Genomic DNA, 16,587 nt, shown 5'->3' on the forward strand with positions numbered 1-16,587 from the left:
AACCAACTCAGAAATGCAACAGGTCGGGGAAGTGCAAAAATCCTCCAATCTAGGAAGACTACCATCTCTTTACTCCCCACCCCAGACGAACTCCTGGAGTCCTTCCCCTTGTTCAGGGTGTCCCCCAGAGCTGCACAGCTGGTGATTCCAGCACGTCTGCTGTTCACACTCTGTGCTTCACCCCGAGGCACGGGTTTCCATTTCTCATTTAATGTCACGGCTGCAAATTTCAGCACTAAACCTTGCTGGCTCACAGAAATATTTTTAGACAAGAAATCTCACCTCCAAGTGGGTCTTCGGGCGCCAATCCCGGACGAGCCCCCAATGAAAGACCCCGAGAGGAGCCCCTCGCTCAAGCCTCGGGGATAATAGCGGACCCCCAAGAACTCACGAGAGACCAAGCTTGATGCAAACCACATGAGGCTTTATTGGGGAAAGCCAGAGCTCTGGGGATGACTCATATCCCACACAGGGGTAGAGGAGTTGACCCTGAGGGGAAAGAGGTCCCAGTTTTTATAGGCCCCCCAGGGGGGGAGAAGGGGGGAGTAGGGGATTTCCAGATCTAAACTATGTAAAATGATTGATTTCTCAAGAAATGGGTATGGGAGGGAAACAAGGAAAGAGTTTAATGAAGGTGCAGTAACTCCAGATTAGCTCCGGCTGTGGTTGCTGAGGAGATTTTCCAACTCCATCCCAGCAACCAATATCACAAACACCTGGCAGTGAGGTGCAGCAGTGGGCACACATCTGGGTTCAAGGAACGGTCAGAACATTGGCAGACACACGGGTTCAAGGAGCGGCCAGAGCATTGTGCACCTCTATTTTTCTAAATCAGTGAAGCTACTTCTACTAACAATGAAATCTATTTTGCCAATTTCAGGGCTTCTGTGACCTTTTACATTCTGTCAGGATCTTTCATACTGTCTGTCCTGTGTCCACAGCCCTTGGTCTACATCGATAGCCACCCTGAGCCATGGAGGCAGTATCCATTTTGAGTGAATAGTCCATGTGACTGGAAGTTTGGTGAGGCTCAGGTTCTATTTAGCTTCTTTCAAAAGATCAGGGCTGGGGTCCCACCCTCCAGAACCTCACTGGCTTCTTGCTGGTGATCTGTTGTGGATCTCAAGCCACGGCCTGTCTGTCTGTCCGTCTGTCTGTCTGTCCCTCTCTCCCTCCTTCCCCACTTCCTCTCCAAGTGTCTTCTTTACTTCCTTTTCCAGGAGCTTAATCACTACAGAGTGGTCAGCATGCCTGGTGGGTCCCTGTTTCACTGACTGGGCAGCTATCAGCCATCCTTTTAGGGAAGTCCAGCTCCTTGCCAGCTCTCACACTGTAAACCTGTAAAAACCAGCAGGGAAAGAGAGTGGACTTCAAGGCTGTACTGGCTGGTTTTGTGTCAACTTGACACAGCTGGAGTTATCACAGAGAAAGGAGCTTCAGTTGAGAAAATGCCTCCATGAGATCCAACTGCAAGGCATTTTCTCAATTAGTGATCAAGGGGGAAAGGCCCCTTGTGGGTGAGACCATCTCTGGGCTGGTAGACTTGGTTTTATAAGAGAGCAGGCTGAGCAAGCCAGGGGAAGCAAGCCAGTAAAGAACATCCCTCCATGGCCTCTGCATCAGCTCCTGCTTCCTGACCTGCTGGAGTTCCAGTCCTGACTTCCTTGGTGATGAACAGCAGTATGGAAGTGTAAGCTGAATAAACCCTTTCTTCCCCAACTTGCTTCTTGGTCATGATGTTTGTACAGGAATAGAAACCCTGACTAAGACAAAGGCCAAGTGGGTGACTGCTCGGGTCTCCTAGGAGACTCTGGTTCCTCCTCATGAACCTCAGGAGCTCTTAACCTGACCCAGCAACAGCCTGTATGCCAGCCCTGCCCTTCTGGGCCTTGTCCTCCGCCAGGGCAATAATGGCTCCAATTTCATTCCCTGCATCTGTGTCAGCAGAGAGTGGAAGAGAAGAGAGAAGAACGAAAGGCACTGGGGCATCCTTTCTCAGGTTGAACTTACTAATTTACAGTTTGTATGCAGAGCTCCTCTCTCTGTTGCAGTGATGATGGGAGATGTCCAGGTCCTTTGGGGATGTCAGAGGGTTTGCTTATTTGCTTTCTTTCACATTACAATGAAGTCAATTGAGGCAGCTCTTTGTTTGCCCCCAAGGTTTAGGGGACAGCAGTCAGGTGTTCTTTCTCCACTCTACTGTCTGCTGATTGGGCTTAAAACAAAATCTTAAATGTTTGTGCTCTTCAAGATGGACTGAAAACTGAACTGTTACACTCTAGAGGGAAGTGGTGGGAGGAGAATGGGGCAGAGAAAGAGGAAGGGAGGGAGGGAGAAAGGGAGAGGTAGAGAGGTAGAGGGAGGAAGAGGTAGAGAGGAAGAACAAAGAAGAGGGGGAGAAAGGGAGCAAGAGCAAGGGAGAGAGGGAGGGAGATTGAAAGAGGGTGGGAGAGAGGGAAGGAGGGAGAGGTGAAGAGAAAGAAAGAGGGAGAGGAAGAGAGAGAGGGAGAGGAGACCCATTAAACCTGCACGGTTTAAGACACAGAGCTCGATCTGTGTCACATGCAAAGCTTGTCAAGTCGGTCATTCTTCTGATTCCATGACTATATGGGACTGGCAAGTGGGGCTTCAGGCTCAGGCACCTCCTTCCCTAGCAAGCTCTCCCTGACTTCAACGTGCCTGGCTAGGTTAGGAATGAATACACCATATTTGACAACTTATGGGCTAACTACCCTGGTCTGAGTGAGGTGACAGGTTATCTCTTAGTTGTAATATGTATATCCCTGGAACCCACCTGAGTCTGGGAGAAAAAAGGCAAAGCAGATGCCAGCAGGTGCCTTCACTACAAATGGTTTGGTGGGCCACTGTATGACTCGTCCAGATGGTGGAAGGGGGCTGGTTTGGTTCAGTGAGGCAGTTGGGCTTTGCCTTCACAGATGATACAGAAGGCAGGCCCACTCCCACTCCAAGCTGTCCCCTCCCACCCCCAGCTGGTCCTTCCCGCCAGGGTCCAGCCTTTAACTGCTGCCCTGCCCTGAACTTTCTGCTACCTTAACTCTTCATCAATAGACCTCATTTAACAATGTTTGTTACTACTTTTGTGGCTTTAGGCAAGCCTTCTAGCCTCTGTGTTCCAGAGTTAACATTTGTTGCCTCTCTTAAGTGCCTGGAGTGGTGTGCTTGACCCTGGCTGATAGATATTATCACTTGTACTTCTGAGAACTGGAGAGTCAGAAAGGTTAGGTCACCTGGCCAAGGTCACCCAACCCCTATATGGCCTCTGGTGACAGAATGCTCTGGACCGTAGTTAGCTAGTGTGTACAATGGGGACTATAATGTGGATCTACTAGCAATGAACTCTTTCTGGAATGTGCTTCCAGGCACAGCTCTCTTGACCAGGGTGGGTTTGCATAACTGCACAGCCCTCTCTTGCTACCCTGGTAGTGGAATTCAGAGCCAGAATGAGTGAGGTGTGGAGGACTCAAGCATGCTGGACCCTGTGTAAAGAACAGGGGTGGGGGTGGGGTTCAGAGACTGGGAACCCAGAGAAAGCACTGAGTGTCCAACAAGGCAGGTCCTGTCTCCTCCAGTCTAAGGGCTAGGCTCTGTCATTTTCCCAGGGGATAGATGCCTAGAGGTGGCCTAGAGAAGACACTCAGGCGACATGCTCTGTGCTCTCTGAGCTTCAGTGAATCCCTGGAGAAGCCTGGGCCTGGGCCTGCTGGACCTGCTGGAAGAGATATGCAGGCAACCGCTTCCTGTCTGAGGTGTGAGCACTGCCACTCAAGGTCTGTGTGACTCAGCTACCTCTGCTATCCAGTCTCCCATCATAGCTGGACCCTTCCTGCCTTTGAAGCTCCAAGGCCCCACCCTGGGGTCTCTGTAACCCCCTTCCCCTCCCTGCTACCAACACCCCAGGGATTCGGAGCTCTGTCCTGTCCTATGACTTACTACTTTCCCAAAAGAGTCTGTCCCTTAGCTTGATCACCTTGGTCACTTGCTTTCCAGATGGCATGGGAAGGCCTGCTTCATGAAAGACTTCCAAGACTCAGACACTTTGTTGACTATGGTGGCCAGCTGCAGTGTGCCCACGCTGAACCAGGCAGATTATTCATAAGGGCCCAAGGGGAGCACCTTGGTATCTTTTCCTGTTGCTGTGATAAAATATTCTGAGAACAGCAACTTTAGGGAGAAAAGGTTCATTTTGTCTCACAGGTGGAGGCCAATATGGCAGGGAAGTCAAGGGAGCAGGTGCGGGAGTCTGCCTGTCACATCACATCCAGCCAGGAGGTAGAGAATGCTGGTGGTCAGCTCAGCTTCTCCTTTTTAGACAGCCCCAGGAGAATTAAAAACCGGGATTAACCATGACAGTGGTTAAGTGCAAGACTTGAGAGTAGGGACCCTGATGTCCCAGGACCCCAGTTCTGGGGCAAGGCAAATGTGTAGTACTATAGGTATGGGAAGCTAGCACTTGGAAGAAATTCATGTGCAAAATTCTTCTCTGTGACAAAAGATACAGCCTGGTCTCCTTTGTATTAAGAAACCTTACATTTTGACCCCGTTTTCAGGGATGCCACTCTACTTTGTTTGAAGTAATTAAACTGAAGGTCTTCCATAAAATTATGCTATGGAGAATGCGGGCATCGATCCCGCTACCTCTCACATGCTAAGCGAGCGCTCTACCATTTGAGCTAATTCCCCAGCTATAATTAACTTCCGTCGCAGATTGTATTGTGACTCACGTCATCACCGGTTTCCCCCCCCCCCCTTCATCCCCCGGGGCCGTTACCCCACCGCCTGCTGTCATTGTGTTACCCCATTGGCTTCTTCGCATCCGGAGCTACACAGCCGGGATTGGTTTGGTTCATTTGTTTTAAACTACATTGACTATGCGGATTGGTGGTCCTAAGCGTCTGTCACGCGAGGCCCCGCTGTTGCTACGGGGCCGAGGGACCCAGCCTAAGCTTCTCCCAATTTCTGACTTGTTTCTCAGACTCCGGGGTCCTAGAGGTTCCGGATCCGTCAAGACCATGGGAAAAAGAATGCGCCTCTCGCGTTTGACTGACAAGACCTCAAAGCCAATCGAAGTGGAGTCGAGGGAACCGCTGGGCGGTCCAATAGGTTGTGGGGGGCGGGAGAGACAAGCCAATGATCCTTGTGAAGGGGCGGGGTCTATCCTGTGATTGGCTACGGGGCGGCCGGAGGGAGGGCGGGGGTAACTCAAGGCCTGCTTGATACGTCCGCCATTTTGGGCGCTTCGCTGATGGTGTCGGTGAACCTTTTTCCCGCCTGAGCGCGACTAGCTGCGGGTCGTGGGCGCCTCCAGGTAACTCAGGGGAGGGGGCGGTGACGCGGGGTGTGCGGGTCGCGCGGGCAAGCGGCCGACCGATCGTGGCGGTGGTCCGGTCCGGGCGGCGTGGGGAGGGAGCGTCCCGGCCCCTTTCCCCTCCCCCCCGGAATCGGCTGCTTCGGCGGCCCGGGAGGCGGCGTCCAGTCCTGGCCAGGACCGGGCCGCCCGCTCCTGTCAGCCGGGCCGAGCGTTGGCAGTCAGCCGAGCCGACTGCGAACTTTGGACGCTGAGGTGACTCTGGGATTGGCTCGGCGGGAGCCCAGGCGAGGCGAGGCGCGCCCCGAGCCAAGTCGGGGGTCCTGGGCGAGCTAGCTCCCCGGCTCCCGCGCCCGGGCCTTCACAGCGACTTCTCGGGATCTCCTGGAGCTTGTCAACTCGCTGGAGAGCTTCTCGAAGGCTTTTGTTGGACTCTTGTCCTCCGAGAAACAAGTTTTGTGGGTTTCTGGGCATTAGCAGAGTCATCGGAATACACAAAAACCAGTTCCGAGTCTCTCGGGGCCATCGCGGTGAATCTTCATCCTCCGCCGTTGAGTCTCTGTTATATACAGACGCGGGCATTGGAGATTCCCTGGTGTTTTGGAGCTGAAGTGAGGGGTTGCCCTTATTGTGGCTTCAAGCACCTCGCTTTTAAAGCTTGGTTCACTGTTAACTTGGAGGTCTTTTTCTCCCTAGTCCCGTTGTCTTTCATTAGAACTTGGACTTGAAGTTGTAGGTGGGACAGAATGCGTGGTCTCCACCGCATGTCCTACTGTCATTTGCCCCCTACCTGCTGTGGTCTCTTTAGGATGGGTCAGAGCTTTGTTTATGTTTTGCTTTGGCTTGGGGGAGGGGAACACTTAGAAGAGGTTTCCTTGCATCAGAGCACTTGTTAATATGGATACTGTTTCATTTTCTTAAGTGAAGTTTACTTTGGTTTTTGTCCTCAAGGTCATGTTGCAGATGACACAGCCGGTAAGAAAGGAACTTAAGATCTCCTTCCACTAAAATGTTCCTTGAAATTGCAAGGTGCAAGATCCCTGTTGCCAGTAGTGTTTGAACTTTCTTATGGGCCACCTGAAAATTACATCTTCCTTTGCCACTTTCTAGTCCTTTGACCTTGGGCGAATTAGTCCTCTTTGCTGCCCCTGTAACCGAGGAAAATAAGTTTGTTTCATAAGTTTTTTTCATAGGTCCCAATTTTATCTAATATGTACATATTAGATCTGTAACTGAGTATATATGTAAATATGTTAGCACAAAGCAGCTAGAATCGTGCTTTGTGCATAGAATCAGCTCAGTGGTGACCATACCTCTCAAATTCAACTTGATCTTGATGATTTTATTTGTTTTTGAGGCAGGGTCTCACTATGTGGTGGGAAGATCTTTACTGCTTCTGCCTTTAATAATGGGATTAATAAAGTCATGCACCACTGCACCTGACTCATTATTTAGTTATTTTTTGAGATGATAGTAGTTTAGAATGTTCTTGACTTTCCTTTTCAGCTAAGGCTGCCTCAAATTCTTGATCTTGCTGCCTCTACCAGACAAGCATTATGAATAGAGGTGTGTACCACCACACCTAGTTTAAAATTAACTTTTAAGTGTTTAGGTACAATTAGGAAAGCCATGTGTTTAAGGATCAGCTGGGCTAAAAATTACTGGAAGTTATTTTAATTTTTTCATGAGATGTTGAAAATGTATTAAATCACTTGAAAGTGTTTTGTCTAAACCAGTACTTATGCATAGAAAACCGCGTCAGGAACTTAGAACAGCACCCCCTGCTCTGCTGCTTCTAGCTACTGCTTCTGTGTAGTTGCCCCACATCGTAACACGAGGATTTCTTAGATTTTCCTGGTGGTTATTGCAATTGAAAAGCTGCAGTCTTGAGAGCCTCAGCAAAGGTGCAGGGTAAATATGCCTGATTTCTAAATGCTCTGAAACCTGATAGCTTTTGAGTATCAAACTTTTAGATTGTGAAGCAGTTTCTATTAGGGATCCTAAACTGGTAAAGGCTGCCAGTACTTCAGAATCTGAATCTGACGTTGTAGTCCTAAACCATTTCGGAAAAGATGTGCTCAGCTTGTAGCTTAGGGGGTAGCTGCTGTTCGTGGGTGCTTTGGGACCTATTCCTCACTTCACTGTGTCTGGCCAGGGACCCTAGTGTCTTTCACTCATCCAGTTATCCTTAAATTCAGCTTTTTAAATGTCTGCTGTGTGCTTTCTCCATGGTACTTGAAAAGAGGACAACTCTTGGTGATAATTGATTAGATTGCTTTATGCACTGAGGAAGCATATTTTAATGGAATACATCTCAAGTAGACTTGAGTAGACTGATTGCTTTAGCAGACTTTAGCTTTTGTATAAAGTAAAGCACCCCTGCCCAACTGCACAAAAACCAATCAGCTACAAAACCAAGGCTTGCTAGTTTGCATTAAGTACTTAAGGAGTAGTCTATAGTTGGGCAAAAAATGGATAGCACTGAAGTTAGGACTTTAAGTGGGGTTTCCTTAGCTACTTTAAGATGCCTTTTAGCAGTTTCCTCTAGAAAAGTGGGTTATTACAAGTAAGCATTTCTTCCTTAAAACAGGATTTGTTAGGGTTGATAATCAACTTGGATTTTTTTATGATTAACTTAGTAGTTGAGATAGTTGAAATCTTAGATGTTACCAGTGTATGTTGATCTATATTTTTTTTCATTTTACTACATTTCAGAAGAGTAAATGATAAAGAAGTCCTTTCAGATATCTGTTCAACTAAAACTCAGCACCAAGTTTACTTTATAAAGAGGGCAGGAGTCTGGCCTGGCCTCTGGGTGTCAAGAGCTCAGCTGCAGTGGAGGCTGAGGAGCTGCTTTTCCTTAGAATGTAGCAAATCCGCCCCCCCCCCCCCCCCCACACACACACACAGGGTTTCTCTGTGTAGCCCTGGCTGTCCTGGAACTCACTCTGTAGACCAGGCTGACCTTGAACTCAGAAATCCGCCTGCCTCTGCCTCCCAAGTGCCGGGATTAAAGGCGTGTGCCACCACTCCTGACAGAATGTACCAAAAATATTGATCAGACCTCTTGACTTGCAGTTATATGTTCTATCTCAAGATATCAATTCACTTTTCTGTTTCATGAACCCATGATACGTACATGTTTATGTGGAACAGAATACTTGAATATAATGTGTATAGATAAGGGTAAATTAAGCATTTCTTTTTGTTTTTGTTTTTAAATTTATTTCATTTATATGATTACACTGTAGTTGTCTTGAGACACGCCAGAAGAGGGCATCAGATCCCATTACAGATGGTTGTGAGCCACTATGTGGTAGCTGGGAATTAAACTCAGGACCTTGGGAAGAGCAATCAGCCAGTGCTTTTAACTGCCGAAACATCTCTCCAGCTCGTTCGTTTGTTTGTTCTTTCTTTCTTTCTTTTAAAGATTTATTTATTTATTATGTCTAAGTACACTGTAGCTGTCTTCAGACACACCAGAGAGGCCGTCAGTTCTCATTACAGATGGTTGTGAGCCACCATGTGGTTGCTGGGATTTGAACTCAGGGCCTTTGGAAGAGCAGTCAGTGCTCTTAACCGCTGAGCCATCTCTCCAGCCCTCTTTCTTTTAAAGAATTTATTTTATGTATATGAGTACACTGTAACTGTCTTCAGACATTCTAGAAGAGGGCATTGGATCCTGTTACAAGTGGTTGTGAGCTACTGTGTGGTTGCTGGGAATTGAACTCAAGAACTCTCAAAAAGCAGTCAGTGTCCTTAACCACTGAGCCATCTCTCTAGCCCTTTGAAGCATTTCTTTGCCACAAAGATTACCCTGGATTGGGAAAGGCACTTGATCAAAATGCATGAGGCTCTGACATCTATCCGTAGTACCCAAAGAAATGAAGCTAGGGGGCTGGTGAGATGGCTCAGCGCCGACTGCTCTTCTTAAGATTTTGAGTTCAAGACCCAGCAACCACATGGTGGCTCACAACCATCTGTAATGAGATCTGACTCCCTCTTCTGGAGTGTCTGAAGACAGCTACAATGTACTTATATATAATAAATAAATAAATATGGAAAAAAAGAAGCTAGGTATAGTAGAACACACCTGTCTCAGCACTTGGGAGGCAGAGGCAGGAAGAGCTGGAGTTCAAGGTGATCTTGGGCCATGTAATGAGACCCTGTCTCAAAGAAACAATGAAACAGCTCTCCCTCCTTCAAAAAAAATCAGTAAAATGATTTTTTTCTTGTTGCTGTGGTACTGGGAATTGAACCTATAGTCTTACTTGTGCTAGGCAAGTACTTTATACTAGGTGAGGGTATTCCAACTATTTTTCCCCTCAGGAAGCATTTTTTTGGCTTATTGTACCTCTGGTGTGCTGTAGAGGGTAGAGGTCAAGGCTACTGTTAAACCTGCAATGCACAGAATATTGTAAACCCACCTGCTTACCCTCTCCATCCCTTGCCACCATCCAGCCCTAAATTTCAGTGGTGCTGTCATCATGCTAGATTAACATGCATGAGAATCATTTGAGATACTTTAAGACCATGGATGTTGAACTTCATCTCTGGAAATTTGTGGTGGAGTTGAGACTATAATTTTTCAAAAATTTTAATTTATTATGTATATGTGAGCTCTCATGTGCAGATGTGTGCAGTGCACATGTACTGCAGTGCACACACATGGATGTTAGAGGACAGCTTTTGCAAGTCTGTCCTTTTCTTCTATCATGTGGGTCCTAGAGATCAAACTCAGGTCATCAGGCTTGTAAGCATCCTTAACCACAGATTCATCTTGTACTTTGATAAATCTTCCTAGACAACACTGATGTGTCGACGGGCGTGGTGGCGCACGCCTTTAATCCCAGCACTTGCGAGGCAGAGGCAGGTGGATTTCTGAGTTCGAGGCCAGCCTGGTCTACAGAGTGAGTTCCAGGACAGCCAGGGCTACACAGAGAAACCCTGTCTCAACCAAAAAAATACCAAAAAACCAAAACAAAAACTGACTCGTCACAGCTTTTCAGACTGTTGTGGAGTGCAGCTTTGAGGACTGAGTTCCAGGATCTTTGGGTGGTCTGGGAGCTTGGTCTGCCGTACCTGGACCCTGCCTTTGGGTGGGCTGGGAGCTTGGTCTGCCGTACCTGGACCCTGCCTTGGAGGTTAGTGGCAGGAAGACAGGATATCAGGATATCACCTGTGAGATGTCTTAACATTTAGCTTTATACTAATACATTTTGCAAGTGTAACTTTGTGACTTTTCCCCATTACCTCATGAAAATACATTGTCATTTTGAGCTTGAAACTTAGCAGCAAGTGAGAATTTGCCCCAGTGCCAAATGACATACTACTCTTGAGTTTTATTATTATCAGCAGTAGTAGTATTTAAAAATTCCTAGCCATCATCTTGATGATCTACTGTCAGTTTTGTTTTTAGATAACCTTCCACCTTTGCTTTTTTAAAAACAAAAACAAAACATGAAAGCCTTTCCCTAGAGAGTTAGCCCTGCATTGCCTTACCCAGTTTTGACTTTTGAGGGTGGAGTGGAGAGAGTGTATGGTATGGTCAGCTTTTAGTGCCCATGCTGTGGGAAAGGAGTTGTCTGTGTCCTGACTCTGATGCAGGTGGAGAAATGTCTGTCTTTCTTCCTGGAGAGATGTGTGCAGGAGTAGAGGGAAAACAGAGGTCCTTGCCTGTACTTAAAGTTGGTATGATGCAAGTGGTTAAATTGAGGAATATTAAGAAAACTCTACATTTAGCACTAAATGGTACCATCTGCACACATTCTAAGACCTCAGCTTGTGGTTGTACTGAGGACTGCAGTCAGCCCACCCATGATACTTAACCACTATTCTGTTTCCACCATGTAGTACTGTCCCCTCTCCCCGTGTAGAGGCAGGGTCTTTTCATCCTGTCATGCCCACCTCCATCTACTTCTAATCTTAATCTTTTTTTTTTTTTTTTTTGGTTTTTCGAGACAGGGTTTCTCTGTATAGCCCTGGCTTTCCTGGAACTCACTTTGTAGACCAGGCTGGCCTCGAACTCAGAAATCCGCCTGCCTCTGCCTCCCAAGTGCTGGGATTAAAGGTGGTGCCACCATGCCCGCCAGGCTCAAGCAAATATTTTAAAAGCACTTTTGCCTAGCTTGCTCTTGACCCTAGGTTTGAGTTCCCAGTGCTACTAAGAAAAAATAAAAATGGTTCTTTGTTTCTTAGAATGGTTACTTTGATGAATCTCCTTGATTTCGGTGGTTTAAAAAGGACTGCTGGTTCTCCCAGGCTGGTAAAGCAGCTGTGTGATAACAAGATGGATACTTGTTGGTTGAAAATGCTTAACTCCCTGTTTCTAGACCTATTAAGTCTTCTCCTAGATTCTGTGTGTTGTCCCTACCCCCACTTTCTCTGATATTGCCCTCTCCCCAGATCCCATTTTGATGAAGGTTCTTGGGCTGTGGCTCAGGTTGGCCTTAAGTTGAGAAAAAGTTAAAGGCTCCTGCCTCAACTTGCCAAATTCCTGTAGGTTTTTGCTGACCATCTTGAACATCATCCTTGTAATGGATGGTGCTGGAAGTGTGGGGATATATACTGATGAGAGGGGTCTGGTGAGTTGGCTCAGTGGGTAAAAGCACTTGCTGATAAGCCTCACCCTGAGTTTGCTCTTCAGAACCTACATAGTGGAAGGAGAAAACCAGCTCTAGCAAGTTTTCCTCTTATCTCCAATCACATGCCTTTGTTGTCTTTCCCCCTTAGATGACAAAGAAATAAATGTAATATTTCTGTTCAAACTTCGGTTAGGTTTTGTTGTTGTTGTTTAAAATACTTTGTTTTGAGACAGGGTTTCTCTGTGTAACCCTGGCTGTTTTGGAATGTATTCTTGTAGATGGCTGGCTTCGAAGTTTAAAATATTTTCATTGATCTAAAATAATTGCCAAAAAGTAGGCTAAGGAGCAATTTTAAACTTAATGCACTTTTAAACCCCAGCACAGATGCTGGATAGTTCACCACTATGCCATTCTTCCCTAGGAACTCCACAAACTGCCCTCATCTTCAAATTGTGACTCTTCGGAACCTTTCCCTATTTACTCTGGGATTTCTATCCGCTTTCTTTTCTCCTAGGTGTAAGCCCTCTATTCTTAGCAATCTGGTAGGTAATGGCTCTTTGCATTTTGATCATTGAGAGCTTCTTCAGCGCTATTTTCTTCACCTTTTGCCTGTCTTCCCTTTCCTTATAGTACTAGTGTAGCTTAATCAGACTCAGGACCATCAGACAGATAGCAACCAGCAGTCTGTGAAACAGGCTTTCGCTCGGTTTTGATTCATTTTGCTTTCTGGATTCAGTTCTTTGTTTATAGCAACGTCCTTGGCTGTAAGTAGGTGATAGATTTTGAAGGACAGTTTCCATAATTGACATCTAGTCACAGCCTTTCTGTGACTAGGTGTCCATGTGCAGGCACTCTCCTGGCTTTCAAGATCAAATAAAGACTGATGTTGGAACAATTGTTCGTGTAGAAGTTATTCTTACTGAGTCATCAGTTATCAGCTTCCTTTTCCAGATGGAACAATCTCCACAATTGTAACAATGGCTCTAACTCATTCTTCACTAATATCAACTTGACTTTCAGATATTTTGTCAGCTCCAAGAGCTCTGGTAGTTCTTTCAACATTTTCACTTTCTCTTTCACTGAGACCTAAGTCAAATTCTTTACGGCCTGGGTCTCAGCTTTATCTACCTGGAGCACTAACTCAAAATCATCCTCTTGGAGGACTTGGACCAGGTGCTGCTCAATTAATTACCTGTGCTTCTTTCTTTTTCTCCTCTCCCTCTCCTTTGCTCTCTCTGATGGTCTCAGGATTTGGAGCCATAGTCTGAAAAATATGTAATGCTTCATGAATTTGTCATCCTGGGGTTTCTTGCAAGGTTACATCCTTGCACAGTAACCAGAATGGTTACTATGTCGGTCCAGTTTTAGTATATATGTGCTGCCAAAGCGAGCGCCTTTGGTTGGTTTAAGAAAGTCCTTTCCCCTTTACCAGTTAGACACTGATGTCTGGATACTGGTTGGAGCTGTGACTAAGAGAGCACTTGGAGAAGCACGTAGAGGTTTTTTCTACTATGCCTGACTGGGGCATCTGTACATCATGAGTTTGGCAGAACTGGATTTGCCCCAGTGGAGGCTTTTGAGTACTTACCTTTACAACTAGCTGGTGCTGAGATTTTTTTAGAGTGCTTGGTGCACTTACTTGGTTTTGGCCAGAAGACCAAGCAGCAATTAATGTGTTTTCTTGAAGATAAAATATTCTGAACTAAATTTCTTTTTATTTAGGCATGATCTTGCTATGAAACTAAAAACTTGTAACACTCTTGTCTTGGCCTCCTGAGTAGCCTTTCTGATTGATGTTCATTTTCAGGTAGGTTCGGCACCTATACCTTCCAACTGTGATTATGTTACTTGTTTATCTTACGTGTAGATAAACTTGCATATTAACATAACGCCTTTTCTCTGGCTGAATAGAGGGCATAAATTTTACAGTATGATTTCTTTTTCTTTCCTTTTTTTTTTTTTTTTTTTTTTGGTTTTTCGAGGCAGGGTTTCTCTGTGTAGCCCTGGCTGTCCTGGAACTCACTTTGTAGACCAGGCTGGCCTTGAATTCAGAAATCCTCCTGTCTCTGCCTCCCAAGTGCCGGGATTAAAGGTGTGCGCCACCACCGCCCGGCATTTGCAGTATGATTTCTAAAACATTTATCTTTACAATCTCTGTTTTGGGGCTGGAGGGATTGCTCATGATTAAGAGCTTATACTGCTCTTCCAGAGGACCAAAGTTTCATTCCTAGCACCTGCAAGCAGTAAGCTCACTTGTAACTCCCATTACAGGTGATAGGATACTCCCTTCTGGTCTTTGCAGGCACTGCTTTCACATGTATGCACAAACCACACACAGGCACAGACATACAAATAAAAAATAAAATTTACAGTCTCTTTGTTTTTTGTTTGGGTTTTTATTTGAGACAGGGTTTCTCTGTATAGCCCTGGCTGTCCTGGAACTCACTTTGTAGACCAGGCTGGCCTCGAACTCAAAATCTGCCTGCCTCTGCCTCCCAAGTGCTGGGATTAAAGGTGTGTGCCACCACGCCCGGTTTACAGTCTTTTTCTTATTGGCTCTTAGAACTATATAAACACAGCTATCTTTGCTGTGGTGTCTCCCGTGTTCTGTGGGGCTGCGTGTCTGTCATTCTGTCTGTCTTTCCTTCTTCCTTTCTTTCTTTCATTCTTTCCTTTTTTCCTTTTGAGACATGGGTTCTCTGTGTAGCTATCTGTCCAGGAACTCACTCTGTAGACCAGACTGACCTGGAACTCAGAGATCCATCTGCTTCTGCCTCCTGAGTGCTGGTGTGCATTACCACCACCTGACTGAGCTGTATGTCTTTCAACATGATGTGGATAAGTTTATTTTTCTTTTTTGTTTGCTTATTATTTGTTTGGGACAGGGTTTCTTTTTGTAGCCCTAGCTGTTCTAGAATTCTCTGTAGACCAGTGTGGTCTATAACCCAGAAATCCACCTATCTCTTCTTGAGTGCTGGGATTAAAAGCGTACACCTCTACTTCCTAGCTATACTCGTTTTCTTTACAGATTTTATATCATGGTTTTCTAGTTCTATTGAGTTAGGTAAACATTTTCTGTAAAGGGTCAGTTGGCAAATTATGTTCGTCTCTGCTGCTCCTTTGCTATTATGTGTGAAAGCAGCCACAGTCAAAATGTGGACTAGGAAAAGGTGGCTGTGTGCCTGAATGGCTTTGCTTTGAGGATAAGTGGTGGGCTAGGTTCACTTGTGTATTGTAGTCAGTGGTACCCATTCACATCTAGTTTTTATTTTAAGTATAATGAATTCAAGAATTCAAAAAGTGTTTGTCATGATGGGCACAGATAAGAAAAAAGTTACACTGGCACTAGCCAGCTTAAGAAAGTATTGTCATTCCCTTTGGTCCTGTGTGTCCTCCCTGACCACCTTCTTTCTCCTGACCTCCTCAAGGTACTCTATTTCTTTACCTCTGTGCCACCATCTGTGAATGTCTTCTTATATAATGTGACTTAATTTTTGCATGTTATTAAACTATATAAATTTGAATCTTATTTTATGAATGTCTCTCTTAACATTGTTCTCAAAAATCCCTCCCCCCTTTTAACAAAACAATCTGTTTTGTTTTCCAGATGTTTGAATACTTTCTGTCTTAATAATGAGCAAAACAGACCCATGTTCCTATCCTCATACAATGTATGATTTTAGTGTGGGGAAGACAGTTAACAGAGAGTTAATGGTATAGTAGCTATCTGGATACTGATTGGAGCTAGCAGAAGAGAAATGGGTTGACTGTTTTCAGCCTGAAAGGCAGTGTTCAGATTAGACCTACCTGAGAAGGACCCTTTGCCTAGAAGATGAAAGCTCAAGGCATGAGGCCATGGGTATGTGGGGCATCGTTAGAGTCCAGCAGGCATGAGTGCTATGAAGGGGGTAGAACAATTGTGTTGGAGGGAAGATCCCTAGGGAGAGTGGTAAAATAGGTCTGTTTTGAGCCAGAGGTGTGACATACATAGTCAGTCTGGTTTCAGAAAGGTCCCATTGCAGCTGAGTTAAGAATAGCTGTTGCTGTGCAGCTGTCATGAGAGGCTTTAGAAGGCTATGGCAGTGATCCAGGGGAGCAGCAGCTTGGGCAGAAGGGGACCAGGAGTGGTATTGAGAAGTGGTTGGAGTCTAGATCCTTCTTGGAGGGAGAAGAGATGAGATTTGCTGGTAGACAGGATGTGGGTGTAAGAGAAGTAGAGGATGACAGACGGTAGGGCCTTTGGCTTGCTGTAGGAAGAGGAAGGCTGTGGAGGAGCAGGCTGTAAAGGACATCTGGAGTTGGATTTGGGCTTATTCAGTTTGGGTCACTTTAGAGAGCAAATAGCATTTAGAGTTTAGAGGAGAGGAAGGGCTGGGCTGCACATCACTGTGAGTCTCCACATTTAGATGGCATTGTAGACCATGTTGAGCAAGTCATGAATGATTTTGATGAGCAGCTCTCAAAGGAAATGTGAGAAACCTGGATGAACAGAGAATAGACAGTGCTCTGTCTTGGGGACTTGCCTGGGGAAGAAGACATGAATGTCAAAGGGTTTACTGAAATGGGTAAGTTAGGACATTAGTGTGCCTTAGGTGCTTTAGTGTGTGTATCAGTTAACTTCCGTTGCTCTGATAAAACTTAGCCAAGGCAACTTACAGAAGGCTGAGTTTATTTGGT

The 16,587-nt window shown here is 45.8% G+C and overlaps 1 protein-coding gene and 1 pseudogene across 12 annotated transcripts in view; one reads left to right on the forward strand and one right to left on the reverse strand.

The window, feature by feature from the left end:
* The first annotated feature begins 5,213 nt into the window (after window positions 1-5,213).
* Ppp6r3 (protein phosphatase 6 regulatory subunit 3) overlaps window positions 5,214-16,587 on the forward strand; it is a 120,251-nt gene continuing 108,877 nt past the window's right edge. For 11 of the 12 annotated variants that reach the window (XM_029472604.2, XM_029472607.2, XM_029472608.2 and 8 more), the window contains exon 1: window positions 5,214-5,326. The gene's annotated coding sequence lies outside the window, so the exon portion shown is untranslated. The remainder of the gene's footprint in view (window positions 5,327-16,587) is intronic. The other variant, XM_029472606.2, reaches the window with a different exon arrangement.
* LOC110285954 (something about silencing protein 10-like) lies at window positions 12,249-13,171 on the reverse strand (annotated as a pseudogene).

Source organism: Mus caroli, unplaced genomic scaffold (assembly GCF_978045245.1).
Source record: "Mus caroli unplaced genomic scaffold, Mus_caroli_1 scaffold_20, whole genome shotgun sequence".
In the NCBI taxonomy this organism is placed as follows: Eukaryota; Metazoa; Chordata; class Mammalia; order Rodentia; family Muridae; genus Mus; species Mus caroli.